At 45.3% G+C, this 22,255-nt stretch overlaps 1 protein-coding gene across 1 annotated transcript in view; it reads left to right on the forward strand.

Annotated features, from left to right (window-relative positions):
- The first annotated feature begins 408 nt into the window (after nucleotides 1-408).
- Nucleotides 409-22,255, forward strand: part of LOC130178997 (uncharacterized) — a 141,283-nt gene continuing 119,436 nt past the window's right edge. Inside the window, exon 1 of the mRNA XM_056391689.1 lies at nucleotides 409-641. The gene's annotated coding sequence lies outside the window, so the exon portion shown is untranslated. The remainder of the gene's footprint in view (nucleotides 642-22,255) is intronic.

The raw sequence follows: 22,255 nt of genomic DNA on the forward strand, positions 1-22,255 counted from the left end.
CTGACAACCCAAAGCTGTGTGATGTGCTTGTAATGTTAAGAATATAGCGGCTCTATAAGGGATTAGTATATTATCTAATAATTGAGGCCTGAATAAATGATGCCTTTTGATTATTACACTACAGTCACAATGTAAGTTCCTGCTCTGCACAGAATGCCTCGTGAATCTTATTACATAAATTAGAATTGTGTATTGATTTTTGGATGCCACGATGATGAGCATGATGATGATGGTGGTGATGATGGTGGTGATGATGATGATGATGATGATGATGATGATGGTTGAGGAGGTGGTGTGATTATGAGTGATGATGGACCATAATAATAATCACTTCCGACAGAGAGCGGTGATGAAGAGATCAAGAGAGGATAAAGAGACAAAAGCGTGGAAATTAGAGGTAGTAAAAACGTTCCGAGAGATTTTCAAGAGTCACGGTATTATTAAAGAGTGAGAGAGAGAGAGGCAGAGAGATAGAGAGAGAGAGCGGGAGAGGAGAGAGGGGGAGAGACAGGGGGGAGAGAGAGAGAGACGCGGTAACAGCGTTTGTCCTTCTTCGACTCAGTTTTGTGACCTGCTGGCGGCCGGAGCGGGCGACGGACGAAGAAACTTGAGACAATCACAGCGAGACCCGACGTTCAGAGGTAAATTCAGGATGAATCGGACTAAAAGCAGATAATCCTGTTATCGTGAGCATGTATGAATTTTTTTTTTTTTTTTTCACGGCGGTCAGGCTGAATGAAGATCAGACCTAGTTTCCCCTCGCTTGGTATTTGGGAATCGCGTTTCTCTCTGCCTGCCTGCTCGCTCTTTGGCATCACTGCTTGACATTCATCTGATTACACATCACAGTTTCTATTTAAAATCCCGCTACGTTGAACCTCAAGATACTTGAGTGTTAATTTGTGGTTTCCTTTAATTGTTTCAGGTTAAATAGATGCATGTGGTTTATTCTCACCGCGGACCGACTTCGTGCGTATTTGCGAGATCCCGGAGGGTTTCGCTGGATTTTTATTTATTTATTTATTTATTGTCATTATAAAAGTCTCTTATAGCTTCATGTGAAATAATGAGTGAGCTGTAATTAGAAGAAATATCACAGTACAGACTGTTTCATAATCACCAGGGTCCCAATTGGGAGCCCTTGGTCAAAGAGATTGAGGACCTGTCTGCTGGCACACACTCTTCTGTGCTTTTATGTGGGGGAATTTCACCGCCATAATAACTGTTACATTGATTGATTCTCCTATTGATCCGTTTATCGAGCCAGCAGATTTGTGGCGCGTGTTTTACTCCGACGACATGGTAAAGAGAAAGGGGGGGAGGGAGGGGGGCTGTCACTTTTTGTGCAAATTGGATGGGTGCAATATCTTTACGCGTGCGAGCCGATTCCTAACAGACGGGCGTGCGTGTGCGCACTCCTGCCTGTCTGCACACAGCGGTTATCGGAGGACGGCGGGCGGCAGCGACTGACAGACTGTCACATACCGAGCACCGACACCCTGGGGCAAAAATTTTACCTGCACGCCGACCGTATGCGCAATTCCTCCGCGGTTCAGCGCGTCTCTAATGAGGTTGATCGGCTGCGAGTCGCTTCAAAAACCCGGCTTAATTGCGTCCATTTATTACGCGACCCTATAAGTCTGTGATAATAAGTATTTGGCTTCATACGCGGTGTCGGTGATGCGCTTGTGCCTGTGCAAAATGCTCTTTTTTTTTTTTTCCAACGCTGTGCACAAATGTAATAATGTTTGTGTTTTGTGTGAGACCTTAAGCATCCATTGCCCCTCTGGGAAATACATTTGCTTAGATTTATGACCTGCCTTCTCAGGTCCTATTGATTATTGCAGCCTGCTGTGTACTATATTGTTGTAAGAGCAGGAAAAGTGGGTCTGCCATATCTATATATAATTTCTTGATGTTGTAGAGAGCACAGCGAGCTTTTGATACAGTCATCTCTGCAGCTGGGTCAGTTCTCAAGTGGAAAATCTGCTGCTCTTACAGACCCTTGTCGAACATATACATAAAAACTAACGTGATAATGTGAATGAATGCCTCTCACATGTGCACAGACAGACACTGGCACGCGCACATGATGGGCCTTAAGCGACTAATGGCTCTGATCAGTGTGAGACATGTTTATGTATGTGGAAAGCTCATGTATTATACATCACTGTTGCACCATGGGTGCATGGGTACAATCAGCTCAATGTGTGTGAGCGCCCGACTGTTTGTTTATGTCTGTGTGCGTCTCTTATGATGTGTGTGTGTGTGTGTTTATCTCTGTGTATCTCTCACAGTGTGTTATCAGTATCTTTGATTGCATGAGCACTTTTCTGTAATTTTCTCTGGACCAGCCGTGGCATCGCAGAGGTTTTTTTTTTTTCTTTTAGAGAGGGGGAAAATGGGACGAGAGAGAGGCGAGTGATTGGACACACGCTCTCCCCTCTTCTAATGTGGTTAGGAGAGAGAGAGAGAGAGAGAGAGAGAGCGCAGTAATCTGTGTGTCAGCATTCAGTTTGTAATTGTTTACACCAGATAGCTCTTGCATTTACACAGATGGGGACCTAAAGAGTGATAGGGAGATCTAAAGGAGGGCAGAGGATGGGAGAGGAAGAGGGGAGGCTGGGAGACATCAAGGGAGGAGAGGAGGGGTAGTTAGATGGAGAAAGGGGGAGCAGATGAAAGATGGACAGGGGTAAGGGGTGCGACCGAACACGAGGAGAGATTAGAAGAAAGACTGGAAAATGAGTGGAGAGGTGGGAGGAAAGGGGGAGGGGGGAGGTAGAGGTGGTGGAGGGAACAGGTCGCACCGAGTCGGTGACTTATGCTGGCGATAAAACAGCCTGGAGAATAGAAGCTGGAGAGAGAGAGAGAGAGAGAGAGAGAGAGTTGTTGTGACAAGAGAGGGACACACTGAATCCCATTAGCGGACATTACTGTGTGTTATGGCTGACAGTAGAGGAAGAGGTTCGGGATAGATGGTGGGTTACTGAGAGAGAGGAGAGGATGGAGCAGCACTTAGAGGCAAAAAACCCCCCCCAAAAAAAACGATACCAGGATGGTATAAAAAAGGTGTTTGTGGATTCAGGAGAGAAACGAGAGAGACAAAGACAAACTGGAGAAGGGAATTTGAATTCTGGTCTTTCGTTAAAAAAAACTTTCTTAAACCATTTTCACCCACCGATCTTACATTACCTCGATGCCTCTCCTGCCTCAAGTGCCTTGTAATGTTCTGCCAGGAAGACAGATTACTCACTCTTACAGTTGCAGAGGATCCACGAGCCGTCGCTCTGTAAAGACTCAATCGAACTCTATCAATGACGTGCCCCTGAAAATGTTAGAGCTGCATCCAAACGTGTCTTCTATGGTGAGAAACAATGGCTTCACATACCCCCCCCCCCCCCTTATGGGAAACACACACAAGGTCCAGCAACATGGTAAACAATCAGCGAGTTTCCATTTCCCTTTGATTCCCTCCTAATGAGAATGGGAGAACCCCCAAGATGAGCACCCATGGGGGCTTTTCTCTTCTGACGGAGTGTATGGCAGTCGACGGACGTGTACCATTCATTAGCTGACAATTCAATGAAATGAATCAGACAAACATGGCCTCCCAGGGATCTTCGTGGAGAACAAGGAAATAAATGCTTAGCGCTCAAGACATGAACATTCCCCAGGGCCCCTCGCACACGGAGATAATGTAATGGCAGAATTCCCTTTCCGATTGTTTCAAAGGAAACACAAGGAGCTTCCAGGATCTAACGACGCCTCAGATCCTGCTCGTGCTCCCCTCGTCTTGCTTTCCAGGCGCCGGGAAAATGGAATGAGCTGTGTAAAAACCTTCAGTGTAGCACTTTTCCTCTGGTGTCAGTCTTTTGAAAGGGGAGTGAAAAGCCTGTGACTCTGCAGTGACTTTTTAGCGCGGAACTGAATCTCAACTATATCATCTCCAATTACCTACTCAAGGCAGGGGACTGAAGAGCAATTTTTCATCCATACGTGACGCTGCCTTTAAACTCCAGAAAGATGTGAGGGATGATGTGGTGCACCTTCCCTCTGTGCCCTCTGATAGTGACTGTGCATCAAAGGAGGTGAAGACACGATTGCTGATGTGAACTTTTCAAGATGGGGAACTCGCCAGGGGTTTCACAACAAGCATCTCCCAAGGAAAAATGTGGGATTTAACTTGAACATCCTTCACGCCCCCCCCCCCCCCTTCGTCTTCCCTCGCCGCAGTGCTGTGTCTCCTGCGTCCCGCCACGGAGGTTAGAGCAGGACGTGCCGACCCCAGCCTGAGCAGTGCTATGTCGAGACATGGAGCCACCCACCCCCCCCGGTGATGACGGGAGGGGTCGGGGTTGGGGAGGGGAGGGGGGAGCGGTCATTTAGATGAAATGGCCATGTCTAGCGGTGCAGTGTTTTTCCTCTGTGGAGGCCTGTGGGATGGTGCTGCAGAGTCTGTCACGGTCTGATTGTTCTCAGACCAACATGGATGTTTACTGGCGTGCGCGTGGTAATGCAGGCAGGTGGGGATGCATACACACACACACACATTCAAGAGAAAGCCACACACTCTCACACACACACACACACACATTGTTGTCAGACACAATCACCATCGTCAGACACTCTAAAAACTACACGAGCACGCACACACACACACATTCAGATTTTTCCGAGTTTTCTCCCCATGGCAAGAATTGAAAGTACAGCGTTGCATCCTCTGTCTGCAGCCAGCAGGGGGTCTGTGTTACTGCCGGACTGAGTTTCAGCGCGTGTTGTTAGACCGGTGGAGGCGGCTCCCAGCTCGCTGGTGGATGGCGGTTTGCATTGGAAGGATGAAGGAGGACGAAAAAAGTGGAAAAAAAAGTACAGCAGCTCGCTCCACTGGAGACATTATTATACAGAAAGGCGTGATGCTGCTGCAGGCTGTGTGTGTGTGTGTGTGTGTGTGTGTGTGTGTGTGTGTGTGTGTGTGTGTGTGTGTGTGTGTTCTCCGTGTATTTACATTTATACCTTAGTGTGTAGAAATGAGAAAGAGAGAGGGCAAAAGAGTCAGACATTGACGGAACGAGAAAGCTTATAGGACTGTTTGGACTGTGTGTGTGTGTGTGTGTGTGTGCGCGTGCTGGTTATAGACTTGCTGTCACTGGCTGAAATAGTGGTGTGGTGAGCAAAAATGAATCTTTTTTTTTTTCTGGTTATTTCTGATGGAAAGTTGAATTTGAGCCAAGAATTGAGAGCTGAATAATTCCCTTACACTTCTTTCAAATCGTATTGAAAAGATTTCAGTGTTTGCTCCCGTCAGATGCATGAAAGTGAAGGTGGAAGAAGACTGTGTTAGTGGGAAGGCTCACAGCGTCTCTGAAGTTAAATGATGAACTCAAAACTAGATTAGGGCAGTAATGTATTTACATGTGATTTTTTTTTTCACTCGTCTCAGGATTACAATTTGAAATTCAGTCATTACATTACAGTCACTAATCCCAGTAATGCTCCTTTACTTTGATTTTATTGGGAGGTTGATGTTGCTGTCTCACAGGGAGTTTGATAGAGTGTTATTATCAAATATAAGCAGAGTTGTAAAATGTGAAATCTGTATTCCCCATTTCAATTTTTACTTCCAGCAATATCCTGTGTTACTCCCCTGGTTACCGTGACAATCATACAGGTTTACATTTGGACCACTAGTGTCAAATATTTCAACTTTGTTTCAGTGAAATACTTTTTTTGTCCATCATTTTAGCACGGCAGACAGGTGTGAATACTGCAGTCAGAATGAATCAGAGCAGTAATCCACATAGTGAAATGAAACATCTGGCAGATGTGGAAGTAGCATCTGATGACCGTCATGCCGTATATATATATATGTATATATGGGCCAGATCTGGGCCTTGGAACCAGGCGTGTACTGGGCCAGAAGAAAACAAGCATGTGGCACCAAGTATGGGTATGAGTCATGTGACGTTGTCTTTGGGAAAAATGAATGTGACTTTTACTTCTGGAAACTATGGGTGCCCAAAATAGCTCATCCCACTTTACAAATGTATTTCTTTTGACATGCAGTGTCTTCCTAGCCGCCAGCTAGCCACCATTAGCTTTGCATACATTTGGTTGGTAGCCTTCAGTTGGCTTATATTAGCTTTCTACATTCCACACATGTCGACCACAGGAGATCTTACGCGTGGATGTGGCAGCTTTTCAGTTCGCCGTCGGCAGAAAAAGTAATATTTTGTGATATGTTATATAACGTATAATATAATAAATATCTTTCGCTGTTAAGTGATGAGTAAAGTGATGTAATTACGTTTTCAATTAATAATATATATAAATAATTTATTACATTTTCCAAGTAACTTGCCCAGCACTATTTAAAACCCATTCATGTCAAGAAAATGTGCTTCAAAGCTTGTGATGCACTAATCTAACCTCAGCTTCTCAGTCGAGGTGTAACGTAAGACATTTACTCTCCTCTACATACAAGTGCAGCACACAAAATCATTCACATGTGACTCAATTCAAACTTTGTTAGAAAGTTTAATTTTGGTTCATTTCTGAATGGATATCTGGCCAAGAAATAAGCCAAATAAGCTCGCTCACAACGTCACATGAAATCATGAGTCGTTGCGGCGGGAGGACCGAGGTGTAAAAGCGAAGAGCAGATCAAAGGCGTATCAGTCACACGGCCCAGCTTGCATTACTTACATTTACAAGGATAATGAGGGACGAATCCATAAGGAGGGTCAAATCTCACTGAGCTGCACTGAAACGGAGGAAGCTACAATTAGCACTTTAGTGAATTTTGTGGATGTTGAATTTGATTTTTCCTCCATTTATACTTGACATTTAAGTGATTAGTTTTTGGTGCAAATCTTTAAAACATGTGACGGGACTGCGGTTTTCAATTTTACAGCTTTCATCGGCTTTTCATTTACTTGTCCTTATTTCTCAGTTCATAAGCACACATGAAATTGAATGCACTAACTGTAGCTACTTAAATAATTTCACCATGGTTTAACACAATTTAGGAAGACTTTAATAAGCTTTGCAACAAAAGGTGCCAGATGACTGTAACCAGCGTTTTGGAATTTAATTTATCATACTCGGGAAATTAACTATTTTTCTGAACATTCGCTTGTGAAAAGAAAAATTTGCCTGCACAGAAGGTAGCTCTTTTTTTTTTTTTTTTGTGTGTGTTATTTATCACTTCTGTGTTTTGGCTTGTCTTTATCGTGGCTGCCAGTAATTCTGGGAAAACGCTGCGTTTGCCTGAGGTGGGAGTGACTGTGTAGGTGTTTGCTTGGGCTGGTGGTAATGTGCATCTGCACGGCTGCGTGTATCACATCAACTGCAGACTTGTGTGTGTGTGTGTGTGTGTGTGTGTGTGTGTGTGTGTGTGTGTGTGTGTGTGTGTGTGTGAGTGTGAGGACGTGTGGGGCCATGACTGAAAGAAACCTACAGTATAAGCTGCCGCCCCTGACATAGGAGTCCTGTAGGAATAGAGTAAATCCTATTGTAAATTTGCCTACTCCATGAAGATAATTGGCTTATTCCTGTGTTAAATAGCCGGTCCTACAGGACACTGACTGGGCTTAGCATGCTCCGTGTAGACAGTGTGTCTGTTCCTCTGCTTCATGGGGACTTCGAGGCACATTACATACTGAATTACTGTATGACAATGATGAACTGATAGCCGCGGTGCCGAGCCCAGAGCTCCTGTGCGGGGACTGACACGCGCAAGAGTCTGCAAGGGCACAAGTTTGATTCCCGCATGGTTCTCCTCTCTTATATGGCTCTGGCCGCTTGATGTATGAAAAGCAGTTACACAGACAGGCTGGTTTACGAACAATCTGCACATCCAGGACTTCAGAGCGTTTCCCCTTGCCTCAATTTCTGGGTTTCATGCTCAAGTCTACACAAGTTTTCAGGCTTCTATTGAGCTTGAATGTGGAGAAAGTGTTGCGTAGCCTTACCTAAATCATTATCCACACATCAAACACCATCTGGGTTTCACACCGTCACTTTGAAGATTCCTTTCTCATCAATCCTGCGCCTAAAGGAAACACTGACGATAAATGCGTGCGTGTGTGTGTGTGTGTGCGTGTAAATGCAAAATAGCTTACATGTAACTCTTTTTATGCTTGTTTTAACCCTGTAGTTGCTCAGTAACCACACTGACAGCGGACTCCTCTCTTGTTTCTTGGCCTCTGGGTAGCTGCTTAGTGAGGAACCCCGGCCCCAGCTGATCCAGCAGCTCAGAGGGGGGAAAAAGCACCGAAATGCTCAAACCAGAAAATGAGAGATTCAGAGATGGATGAATTGTCAGTGGATGTGCAGCTGTTCGTGTCTCTGAGCTTGTTTGTGTGTGTGAGAGAGAGAGAGAGAGTGTGTGTGTGTGTGTGTGTGTGTGTGTGAGTGAGGGAAGCTGGAGAGCTAGCACGCATAATTCTGGGACATGACCGAAAACTGTCTAGTTAGAGTGCATCAGGAAATGGATGAAAGGGAGAATTCCCTGCTCATGGTGAGAGGAGAGAGATTGAGCTTAGGATGCTTCATCTGTGTATGTCCTGCTGCTAACTTCAACAAAGACGACTGCGAGACAGTGACTACAGTATCTTTTCAAACCAGTGCTCCGTCTCTGTGAAAACATGCCGGACATGCTGTGAAGTGAAATGGTTGAAAGCGTCTTTTTAAAGGTTGACTGATGATATTGAGCAGATGAATTGACAGCACCTCAGGGAGGGGGGAAGGGGGAAGGGGAGGGGGGGGGGGGGGGGGGGGTTTGAAGCTAAAAATACAGAGGCAAAGGGAATGTTTGTTCATGTTTATCCCAGTGTCAAATTCCATTGATAAATACCATGATTCTTCGTTTGGAGTGATGCACTGTGTCCTGGTAGAGCTGCTTATTCTGACTTGCTTCAGAGTTCATTCTGGGGCATATGCACGTGTGTGCCCAGGTGTGTGTGTGTGTGTGTGTGTGTGTGTGTGCATGTGCGCATCTGTGTGTTTTCCAGCCTCTCCAGAACCACAAGGGGCGAGCTGCAGAGCATGAGGTCCCACAGTAGTGTAATTAATGTAGTGCGGTTCAGTTGTCATGTGTGATATTTCAGCGCTGCGATCTACTTGAGAAGGCTTTTTGATGAATGGCCAATTAGAAGCAGACTCCTCATGCCTGGTGGCTGACTGATCTCTTTTTAATGGCACTCCTGTTTCTTTGATAAAATAGAAAATGAATCATCGATACCCTGGCCCCCGGGGAGCACCGAGCACAGAAATTAATTGTAATTGAGTGTGTAGCAGCACTTAGGGGTCGAGGTTGTGCCTGTGTGTATGTATGTAAAGAGTGTGTGAGAGCACATTTGAGGTAAAGGTGGTCAGCCCTGGTCACACTCTGATGCACATGGCCGCCTTTCCGAGGCACCATGCATAATTCGCCGGTTATATGTCTGCATCTTTATTCCTCTTATCTACATTCATCTACTAAAAGTACATTTCAGCCACGGTGTACGAGCATGGAGGCCCAGCTGTGTGTACAACACCAATCAACTGTTATTGTTACTGATTTTGTTGTTTTTTTGTTTGTTTGATTGCTATTAAAGCTCACTTCAATTAGTCCTGGCAAGTTTCCCTCCTGAAAAAAAAATAAAAAAAAAATTCCATGCTTAAATTGTGCTGCTGTGTTTTTTGATGCTTTAATCAAAAAAAAAAAATCTAATTTTATATGCATAATTAATGCTACAGCAATGAAAGGACAAGGCGGGAAAAAAACAGCCTTAAACGTTCAAAGGACACAAAGTCTCTTTTCTTCTTTATTTGCCAGTTCCTCGGGAGATGGCCAAGATGTATTTGCTTTTTCTCGGGAGGGGGTGTCATGGCGGGGGGGGGGTTTGTACTGAAGCTGTGAAAACACACCGTGTAACAATTTGAGCAAGCAGCTAGCATCTTGAACCAAGGAACCCGCCAGGAGCTTTTGGACCACCCAACGGGCGGCAAAGATCTCTGCTACGCCCTGTGTTTTTTACTGCAGAGTTTTCCTGGGTCTCAGCTGCAGGAGATTTCCTCGCTTCCCTAAGCAAACAGAACAGGTTCAGAATGAGGTGATTAGTGTTGTCAAAATGTCACCGCGTTCCCCCGCTGATGTCGGAGGATGTTGGGACGATAATCTTATAGTGCACAGCATGAAACTATAGGAACGTGTCTTTTGTTCCTGCCCGCCTGCAAATGGCAACTTACATTAAGAGTCCTCGGATTCTGAGGTTTTATGCGCGCCTTCCTCCGCCTCCTTCATCAGCCCCGACTGTACAATGTGACATGGCTTCAAGCTAAAATTGCGAAACCAGACCTTTCGCACGTGGTCACAATGTACGCTTGCCTGGCAGGTAGGCACTTGGGAGGAGAAGGGAATCTTATTTTGTGGATTTAGTCTTCATAAACATCATTATCATCTCCCTGACCTTGAGTTGCTGCGCCGTTCAGCGGCGACCCCAATTTTGTCAGGAACCTTGAATGGTCGATGTGTGCGGTCTCTCGGGGTACACGGGCAATCGAGTTGACAAAAAGGAATTTATTTATTTATTTTAAGCGAGTGGAGTGTGTGGCCTGTCGCCATGTGTGTCGTGTGTCTGAGAGAGGGTGTGCATCTATGTGAGTGCGCTGACTCAGTAATCTTTTTTTTCGCCTGCTGCCTGGAACCGTCAGCATCTTTCCTCCAAACAAAGTTTTCTGACTGTGCCGCTGCCAGATTTAAACTGTGTAGAACATTAGTGTAACAGCCCACGCTCTTAGAATACAGATTTGTTCTTGAGTGCACGCCAAATGGCCTCTATATTTTATGAGCCTTCTCTCTACTAACATACCGTCTTGAGACTAATTATCATGGTCGCACTCAAACACAAAGCTCGTTTATTATTGCATTGACATCACATTTGTTTTGGCTTGGCCTACATGGCAGGGACTTCATAGCGCTACAATGCTGGAATCATGTTTTGAGCTTGACAGAGCATGCTTTGGATGGAGAATCTGTTCCTCGTTGCGTCGTACACGGTGTTAGGCAGAAAGGTTGTTTGTTCTTTACAGTCTTGTCATTCATCTCTCTTCAAGTGGACTCTAATTTTTTTTTTTCCTTTTGTACGTGCAGGACCGCTCACTGGATTCTTGGGAAGCAGTTCTTCTCTCTTGGTCCTGGCCTAGAAATGCCTTGATACTTTTATTATCATAATACTCCCCCCCCCACCAGTATATTGTATCTGTACACTGATTTCCAGCTATTTTTACACTTACTGCAAGACTATTAATAAAAGCCTGAGTAATGTTTGGTGGTGAAAAATGGAGATGGTACATGAAAGAGGTGTTAAAAATTTAAAGGAGCTTCTAGAAATTGGTGGTGATTTTTCTATTTTTTTCCCTCCAGTATTGTTTTAATCATGTTTTGTGGAAGGCATTAAAATATAATGTTTTATGTATTGTAAATGAGGCTAGCTCATTGTTTAGGGATACATAACTGATCCCATTATCAAAATAACAAAAGGTATTTTAACCAATCTACCAAATCTACAGTGATTCGCTTTACATTGCCAACTAATTCCTGCCCAGGTTCATAAGTTCGTCAGAGTCTATCCCAGCATGCACTGGGCAGAAAGAGCAGGAAAATCCCAGGCAGGATGCCAGTCTGTTGCAGGGTGGAAACAGACAGTCGAGCACAGATAGACACAGAAAACACATTAATCCACTAATAACAGAAGCAGAGGTTGGAGTCTCTGAAGTTTGAAGTTTGATTCAGTGTCTTGGAGTCAATGATTTCCGAACACAACGCACAACACTAAGCAGACTACAAATGAGTAAAAGCAAAAAAAAAAGAAAGGCTTTTTATAATATCGCTGCAGACATGCATTATAACCATTTTCATCTATGGTACAGCCATGGTGTTCTCACTTAATTGGCTGATTAGAGCTTGTTCCTCTCAAACTCCAGACATGCAGTCGTCTCCCCAGCTTGGTTGCAGACTTGTGAATCTCAGCCCGCTCCTCAGATGTGTTCAGCAGTTCAAACAGATCTGGCGCTGTGTCCAGAGACGGCCGTTTTCTGCAGGATGGTGAAACAGTCGACAGATCAGTTTGATAAGAACAAGGACGTCCTGTTCCTACATCATTAGCTAGCAAGCTGCATAGCAACATTCATAAAAACTGCAAAAAAGAACTTTTTTTTTTACTTTCTTTCTCATTCATAAAGAACTTTCTCATTCTTTATGTAACTTAGCTGCTGCCAGCCACCAGAGCTGTCAACTGGGTGTCTTTTTCCACAGACTGTTTGGATCAAAACAGCCCTCGAACCCAAGTCAGTTCAGTTCAAGTTCAGTCTTCAAGCTAACATCTCCCAACTCTACGCTACGTGCACACTCCTATGTTTTCATTTAAAACCCATTTCTTCTGCTACTTTTACCTGCCGTTTACCTTTTACCTGCCGTCCACACTACTCCAGAGTGTTCAAGCACTTAAATTGGAGACTTTTAGAAACGCTGCTGGACCCGTTTTAGTTTGAAATCTCTGGGGTTGTGTTGTAGTCTGGACGGGCAGAAACGACCTTCACTTGTTGACCTTGTTGTCTTTAATGCTACAACTGCCTTTGCTGTTCCTCATTCGTAGTATTTCCTACAACTAACCAACTGCAGAGTACAGAATCTGATACATACTGAGATTTACCTGTGGAACACGTGGAATGTCACCGTGCAAAATGAAATGAAAGATAATAATAGCTGCAATTTACATTTGTTTTATAATGCCAAACAGATTCCTCTGCTTCTGATCCTGTTGTTCTCTGTGCAAGTGATTCACTGCTTTTTCCTGTGGCTTTACATAGACTGACACCTCTCTGCCTCCTGGTAGCTTTTTCCTCTTTTTTTTTTTTTTTTTGCACCTGATGCACCTTACACTTGTTAAACCTTCAGTAAGCAGATGCAGTTCAGTGGACTCAGCAAACCCTCCGCCTCTCTCCCTCCAGCTCTGGACAGAGCTTTAATCACTTGCAATAAGAAAAAACACCTGTGTGGGTGTGCAGGGCTATTGAAGCTAATGTTGCTGCTGTTAACACACAAGGCCACCATCAGTTAAATTAATACTTAATACACACTGACAGATCTATTTCTGGCAGGAGAGGGGTTGACACCACATCAGCACACACTGGGTGCCCATAATGTGTTTAATCTTGTTGCAAAGGTCATGCAATGCAAATTGCCTTTGGGGAATTTAAATGTGCTATATGTAAATATTTCCGTTTAAAACACGGAAAAATTTACTGAAATTATCAACAGGAGGTGAAGAAATAACAGCTGCTGCCAGAAGGCGAATTCTAACCGCTTTGTCTTGCAAATGCGACGATGGCTGAAGCTCTTGGCAAGCAACCGTTATCACACCACCACCACCACCTGCCCCTGGCAATAAACCATGTTTGGCGGGAAAGAAAAGAAGTGATAGAAATAGAGGCAAAACGAGAGTTAACATTGGAGTTGCTTTCCACCACTGGGGCGACTCTTCATGAGTAAAGTAAGTAAGTAAGTAAACAGCAGTTAATGCTAACATAGCACATACTTACATATAGCACCTTTTAAAGGGTACACCCCTTAATTTTGCCCAGTCTCCTCCCACGCACTGCAACTCTAGACAACACCTGCAAATAGAAAAAAAAAACACAAACAAATTCCGAAAACATCTTCATCAATTTGACCACACATGCTGCAAACACTCACAGCACGAAGCAAGTGTTTCTGTGGGACACTAAAAAGTAATGGACACAGCTGGGGTGCACTTGCATGGGTGTATTATAATACATCTATGTGCACTTTGTTGTTCACAAAGCATTGAACAACAAGCGCATCCCACCCAGGTTCATCACTTTTTAGCGTCCCCTGGAAACACATTGTTGCCTGTGCTGCCTGCATCACGGTTCTGTGTCTGGTTGTGTCGTGAGTATTTGCAGGGCGTGTGTTGTCAAATTGTTGAAGATGTTGTCTGGATTTTTTTTTGTGTTTTGTCTATTTGCATGTGTTTTCTTAAGTTGCAGTGTATTGAGCTTTCAGGGCCACCGTCTGTTACAGTTGGTTTGGAGGCGGTGGTTGGTGGTGATGCAATCATAGAGAAGCCTCTAATTATATATTTGTATTTTTTGAGCAGAACTCATCTTTCCTTTTCTGTTTAAGACCTTGAATGCTAGGTAAATTTAAAGCCTGCAGCGAGAATAAATTCCACTGTAGCTCCACAGGACCAGATTGTCCCTATAGCTGCTTGACATCTCTTCTCCTCGGGTAAATAAATCATAGTAATTACCATGCTATCGTGTGCTTGATGACTGAGATGTTTGCTCACCTGTTGCCAGCGGTTTGTTCATGTGATGCTTTTCATAGTGGCAGCATCCGCTCTGCTTTCTGTCCAAGTGTTTTGTCATGTACGATCACAGGCTGCGATGATGACTACACTGCTGACATTCAGCTGACTCCCCCAAACTGGCTCACGTGTTTTACAGTCGTTTGTGTCTGAACACTTTCCAGAATTAATTATTTTGTTCTTGGTTGGGAAGTTGAAACGCTGAGGAACGCCTAGTAGTAATTTTCTCTGCCAAATATGACCGGCCTGGTGATTCAGTTTATTACATGTTATCTGCTCTGCTCTTCTTCTTCTTCTTTATTGTGTTTTGAGTGTGTCGGGCTGACATGTTTTCAGTTGTTGATCCATCGCTGGTTTGTCCCAACAACACACGCGCACACTAACATATTCCAGTGTTCCACTTTTGTCACCCTCTCTTCGCATGCATCTGCAAAAGATATGCTGTGACACGTGCAATATGGCAAATGTCAAGCAAAGACAAAAGAATGCACACACACAGATTCCCCTGTGATCTGAAGGTGCACACACACGTACACACACACACACACGCACACACATAAATACATACACACACTCTCAGTGAAGTGCACCCCCACCCACCACCCTCTGCATATGCACTTGCAGGGGGAACAGCTGGAGATAGAGCAAATGTGTAGGGAGAGTGTGTGTGTTCTGGTGTGACACATCTGGGTAAAGCGACACGAGGGCGTCCTGACAGATACGGGCTGAGTGAGAGCCTGTTCCTGTTGTGCTCTGTCATGCTGAGGTTTCTTCCACATGCCTGGCTTCCACCGTCTGCTCGACGCTCCCGCTAGCTGTTAGGTAACCTGATGCTAGTGTGTGTGTGTGTGTGTGTGTGTGTGTGTGTGTGTGTGTACTGATACCGGCACGCTCTTAAAAAGCGCATATGCCGGTTGGTGCAACGTGGCATCGGATGTGTGCTGTGCATGCATGCGTGTGCGTGTGTGGCATGAAAATGGGCGCCATGATAGATGGAGCGTGAGAGATTAAAAGGACACGACACAAGGGCGTGAGAAAAGAAAGCGGAAGGTGGGAGCCGCTTTCATGTCTTTAGCGTGTGAAAGTCCGGTTGATGAATAATCAGTGACATCAGCGCATCAGTGTGTGACCATGGAGACGACATCAAGGCCTCGGTGAACACAAACCATTTCCACTTTCTGTTCAATTCCATTTCTCTGTTTCTTTTGCCACCAGGTGCTTCAAGGTTAGCTCGTAAGTTATGCTTGGAAATCTGACATGTTTTGATTGTGTGTGAGCTTAGCATAGTGTGTGTGTGTGTGTGCGTGTGTGCGTGTGTGTACTGGCTCCCACTGGGTATTGTATTTCGGTCGGTCAAGCCTGACAGATAACAGCCCACCACGCTCGTCACATCTATTATTGAGGGGACGGGAAATTGATCGGCTCTAACGGTGAATGTTACCCTACCTTCCTCAGCGCCGCGGTTCCTCTTTCTCCTCTCACTACAGCTACAGTTATTTGTCCTCCATCCATTCCTTCTCGCCGCCGTACTCCCCCGTGCCCTTGTTTTCAGCGATCGTGTTACTTTTGCCTTCTGTCCCCTTTCTCATCTCTCAACCTCCGTGCCTGACTTCCTCCACAGCTTCTCTTTGAATTCACTTCTTCAGCCTCATTTTTAAAGTAAAACATTTTTGATGTAGACGAACCAGGCTGTTCTCAATTTCCAGCATAGTTTGACTTGTACTTTTCTGGCAAGCGTCTTCTTCTGTTGAAGTTGTCGTCCCACAGTGTATCAACACACCAGACTCGTCTTCCCCCTCAGTCTGCGCAAGTGAGTTAAGGCCCCTCTCCACCCTCCTTCCCTGCCTCCCTGCGCTCTCTCCTCGTCTCCCCTCTCTCCTCATCAGCTAGAAATCACGACTCCAGCTCACCTTTGATCACTCTCCCTGGGAACTCTTCATCGCAGAAAGTCAAGTGTTTTATCTTTGTTGTGTGACAATTCAACTCTGGGATAAAAAAAAAAAAAAGAAAGAAGAAGAAAAACCACGTGCTGCCAGCCAACGCGGCTGTTTGCGCCCTGAATATGCGGCGCGGAGAAGAAGAAAGCCTAATTTGAGCTCAATTCATCATGGCAAGATTGCCCTGCATTTATTGATAATTGCTTTTTTCCGTTTAAAGGGATGGGGTTTAAACCGTCAGTCCTGTAAACATGAGAGATGCAGCTGTTGCCGCAATTAACTTCTCACTTTCCCTAATGAAAGGATTAATCCGCCAGCAAATCTCTCGGCTTCCTTTCAAATGCCAAGCCTCCATTCAGCTTGCTGCCAGTGGAAGAAAGGCGGCCCGTGTCGAACAAAATGGGACTATCTATAACCAGAGCCAAAAGTCACATTCATCGGCTCAGCCTGGTGTCACATCATCAGGGTCCTTTTACTGCTCCAGAACAAGAGAGACCCTCAACCAACTGCTGTTTGATGATTTCCTGAGCAGCAGCCTCCGCAAGCGTCTTGTTTTCACAGCCAAGCCCTCTCCACAGCGCCACCTCCACTCACCCTCTCCTTCCCAAAGCGCTCCCATCTCCACGCTGACAATCCCCCCCACCCCCACCCCACTGAAAACACACCATCGCCTCTTGTCAGAATCCGTCAGAATGGACGGCAGGCAGGGCTTTACTATCCACAGACAGCTGAAAGCAGAAAGTGAATAGCTGTCTCCTGTTGGAATAAGATGTGTCTTGGCAGCCTGTTGAAAATGGAGCAGAGCTTAGGCTAAATCTTTGAAGCCATTGATCGGCTGTATTGATCAGTGCCCCCCCCCCATGCAGCACAGCGACAGCCCAGGACAGGTATGGAGATGACCAGATACATCAAATCCATAACAAATGCCAATCATCCGTCCTCTCTCCGGTCTGGTCCGCTCATCGATCAGGAAGAAGAAGTGTCAACATTTACTCAAGCTCGGGTTTTAGATGCTTGTTTAGATTGTCTGTCGACCTCGGTCTGGGTAAAGCCCATCTCGTCTTCAAATTGGCTTTTCACAAATAAACCGAGTGCTTTGAACGTGGCGTTGTATGGACCGACAACACCAGTGTAACATTAGTTCAGGCAAAGCAGTGAAATTATACTGATTGCCACCAGCTGCTTCACACATATTTGACAATCATTGCCTCATTTACAACCGTGTGGTTAGTAATGTCCAATCATACTCTTACAGCTACACCGCTAACGCAGCGATTACAACCTGACACCATTGCTCCGCTGATACACTCGAGCCAACGCTGTTTGTTGCTGCAGATTCCTCCGACAAACCAACACCTCCTCCCCATGTGCAATACTTTTGATATTGTTGATTTAACAGAGACTTCATGCTCATATACGTGTTGGTTGAGGGAGGGATTAGCTGTTCCAGCAGAATCCTCATCGCAGCACAGAGTGCTCCTTCAAGGATTCTTCACCTTCATGTTTACCCTCTCTGACTTAAAACCTTTCTATTTATGTAAGAATATCATAATAAGTGCTGTATAATTGTTCTTCAGTGCAACAATGAGCATAAAGAGATCATTGATAATGAGTGTTATTAGTCATTAGTCAAGACCTCTGGTTATAAGTAAGGACAAACTAGGAAAAGAAAAAAAAGGCGTCTTGTGTCGTTTGTGATATTATAGGGATGAAGTTCAGGAATTCACTATATGATATTTGACATAACGGACTTATACAGCTGTTTTATTTTATTCTCTCTTCCTGACTGTTCAGGGAAAGTTCGCACACTCGCATGGCGCACACACCGCACATGTTTTACTTCATAAAGAAACATCCAAATCCACTTGGAAGCAGAGAACAATCGACGTCATTCACATCAGTCTAACACGTCTTTCACACCTCATCTCTTTGGCTCAGTGAGAACGAACCCCGGTGAACTTGTGCAGTTCCTTTGTTTCATTGTGCTGGTGTGAAGGTTGTAAACTGAACCCTGGGCTGCCCGAAAAGGATTTCGGCACACATCCAAGTGAAGTTTGCACAAAAAACGGACCGCCACTGTGTATAAAGAGATGTACGGCCTCCATCTCTTTAAGTATTCCGTAACCATGGTAACGCACATGCGCGGCGGCCTCATGTGAGGGAGAGGATTTTCTCCCGATCGATCGGAAAGTGAAAGGTGTTTAAACGGGGAGGTGTGTTCAGTTTAGAAGGTCCGCTCTATTACTCATAATGAGAAGCTTATTGTGACTCTAGAGGAGATCAGTAAATGTAAAGAAGTAAATGCTTTGTCCTCAGTTAAGTGCAGAATGACTTCAACTCACCAGCAGTTGAATTTCCCACGTCCAGGTCCAATCGATGACCCGTCGATCCCTGTGACTCTGTATATTTATGATGAGTCGGTGTGAACCAGAACCAGGGAGGAAACTGTGAACCTTTCATTTTTTTACTCTCTTCGGGAAAATATGAACTAAATTCAGGTGTGAAATCGACCCTAGTCTGGTTATTTATCCCCCAACAAAGTGTGATTGACACGGGCCTGAATGAACCCAAACAAATGTTCGATGAAACTGCACCAAAAAAGGTTTCAATTAATTTCCATTGAAGAAACTTTAGTCGTCCCCGGGGGGCAATTCAAAGGGTACACGACAGAAACCAAAGATCAAGTTTGTAAGTTTTATACGAAGGTGGTTGACCTCTGTGCTGCTAACATCACCTGAATGAACCCATCTGCGTCCATATCCTTGGTTATTAGTGTATTGATTGTTTGTGAGAGCTGAAGCAACCATTACTGGTCAGACCTCAAATGATCGGTGTTAAACGGCTGCTCTCTAAATAATGGTCTCTGTGGCAGTAGACTCATGACAACTTAAATTCATTATTCTTGTCTTGTTTGTTTTTGCTATTTTGGGATCCGTTTCTGTTCAATTTGCATACATCATTGAAACCGTGTGTTTACAGAGGAAAGATTTACAGGTTGCAACTCTGAGATTGATTTTTGTACAAAGGCACCTACAGAGACTTTTATCTAAGTTTTTATTTATGCTTTTCTGTGAGTTTGTTTTTTTTTTTTCCTGCTTGAGCTAAATGAAGTGATATTTGATGTGGGGGGGGGGATTAAGTGTCAGCCAGCGCTCAGATTCATAAACAGCTATTGTCTTGATCCTCGGCTCGCAGACCTCTTTATCTTTGTCATTATGAGTGTCTCCATATCGCTACCTATTACTCCCACAATCCTTCCATTATAATCTCAATTTAGAGCCCCTGTGACCGCGGCAGTAGACAACTCATTTTAAAGCCTAAGATTACACAACTGCCCTTCTCTGTATCTTAACCTCTTCATCTCTCCCTCTCTAGCTCTCTCGTCGCTAATCCAAGTATCTTATCTCTCAGCTTTCACTGTCTCCCAACTGTCCACCTAATTCTTCCTCTCTTTCTGTCTGTCTCATCTTCCTCCTCCTCCTGCTTCCTTGACTCCCCCCCCCCCTTTGTGCTCTCTCTCTCTCTCTCTCTACACCACCCCCTCTTTTCACATTTAGGGCTTCAGATGAGTTTATTGCTATGACAGGCGATCATCAGCAGAAGCTACAAAGCGTAATGGGTGCGAGCACGCACCCACACACGCACGCTAGCATCCTCAGTCCAGCATAAAAGGGTGCAGGCAGTGGGTGAAAACACACACACACACACACACACACACACATAAACGCACTCATATACACACACAGTCTCTTTCACAGCTGAATGAGCATTCACTCCCTGCGTGCTCCGTGCTCTCTGTCTAAAGGAAGAGAGGGAGGAAAAAAAGTGGCCGGCTCGGACCTCAGCAGATAGAAAATAATGACTGTCTGATTAATTCATTAGCCTGACACTTTATTGTCTGGCTGCTGGAGCCTTAGCTGTTTATTTTTTTTTATCATAGGCCGACCCTTTGTACACGGCGTCTTCTCGACACTTTCTCTCTCTCTCTATCTCGCTTTCTTTCTCTGCTTTCTCTCCTGAGCCACAGCCGAGATGATGGCGATGTTTTGAGCATGCCAGAGCAGGATGATACTGTCCTGGAGTGCTCTTTGGCTCTAGCTTCTAGTTCAAATCCTTTGTCTTACTGACAATCGCCGGTCTCAGCTGGCCAACTCCTCACGGAGGCCAAGACTTCTTAACAGTCTCATTTGGCCGAGGACAAGTTAAACCAGGACCTATTCCCTCGCAGGCCTCAGTGCATTCAAATTGATCCGCACGCTGATTGGTGATTAGCTGGCCATTTAATTCTGTCTTTAGTCAAACCTGGGAGGAAGAGGGGGAGGAAAAAAAAAGCACTTTTCTCAGCATTCCTGTTTGCCAAGGAGTTTGAAGAGGGAGATGAAAGAGCAGCCGGCTGTCAGACAGGCTTTCTGTCGCAAGGTTAGCTAACTTGGCGCTGAAAAGTGAGTAGAGCAAATGGATTTGAAGAGTCAAACAATGACCTGAGCAGAGCAGAGAGAGATGGAGCTGACGGTAAGATGGGGAAAAAAAAAGAAAGTGGGGGGAGAGAAAGAGAGAGGGAGCCGTCCTAAATGCGAACACTAACCTGTGGGGAGTGATAAGGGCTGGCAGATGGACAGAGTGATAAATAGACAGATGGGTAGTTAGATAGATGGAAGGAGCTGATTTTGCTGAGGAGGAGAGGTTTCGGGGAGAGAGATGATGGGCAGATGTGGCGCAGAGATACGGTAGAAGACAGGCGAAACTTTCCTCCGCGTGCGACTGCTTCAAGGCTCGCTGTTGTCTTTCGGGTTTGTTTCGCCAGTCACTCAGCCTTCTCTCTCTTATACCCTCCCTCGTTTGGCCTCTGCCTCCCACTGTCACTCACCCTCCTCCTCCACCTCCTCCTCTTCTTCTCTCTCTCTCTCTCTCTCCTTTCTCTGTCTCTCTTGCCGTCTTCGTCTCAGCCCACCACTGCACTCACGGGATATTTTTAATAGAATTAGGCTGCTCTTGTTATCAGTGGAGCGGGTAGCCACAGAGTGAGGCGAGATTGAAACAGCGATTTCCAATTTAAGATTGTGTCACACACATCTCCCTGTGCCCAGATAGCATCAACGACTCACCGCCACCATCTCTCTCACTCACTTTGTCCCTCTTTTGCCCCCCCCCCCCTTCAGACATCCCTCGCCGGATATTTTTTGCCTCGCTCAGGCCTTCCGCACATGCAAGACCAACATCTAAATGCATACATGCTCCCTCTCTGTCGCTCCGGATTCACTGGCTCCTCTTGACAGTTTATCTCCTTGTCTCTTTCGCTCTCATCTGGGGCGCATACAGAACACATCTCTCTTTCTCCTCCCGAGCCCCGTCCTCGGACTCACTTAGTATCTCCAAATGCAGCTCCGCTTTCACTCCTTTCTCTCCCTTTTTTTTTTTTTTTTTCTTTTTGCACTTGCTGTTCGTGTCTTTCCCACTCCTCCCACACTTGTTCATTCCTCATACCTCCACCTCTCCGTTCACTTTCTCTCCTCTCCTGTTATTTCGCATCTCTCCTCCCACACTGCCTCCACTTCCTCTGCCTGCCTTCACCGATTTCTGCCTCCCTTTCTCTCTTCATCTTTCCCGGTGTCACTCTCTCTATCCCCCACGAATACGTCTTCTCCCTTCATCCTTCCTCCTCTTGCTCGCTCTCCTCATCCTCTCTTCTCTGCCGCCGTGAGGTGTTGGATCCTTTCTTCTTGTCTTTTCAGGTCTTTGGATTTCTGTCTTCCCTCCAGAGATATAGAGTGTGTGTGCTCTGATGAAGTACAGTCCTCACTGTTCTTATGTCTGTGTGTGTGTGTGTGTGTGTGCGTGCATGCATGCGTGCGTGTGTGTGTGTGTGTGTGCGTGTGTGTGTGTGTGTGGGGTGATTGTCAGGTCCTTTACTGGTTCCTGTGGCTGGAGCGTTTTTTCTCTTCA

This window comes from Seriola aureovittata, chromosome 12 (genome assembly GCF_021018895.1).
Source record: "Seriola aureovittata isolate HTS-2021-v1 ecotype China chromosome 12, ASM2101889v1, whole genome shotgun sequence".
NCBI lineage: Eukaryota > Metazoa > Chordata > Actinopteri > Carangiformes > Carangidae > Seriola > Seriola aureovittata.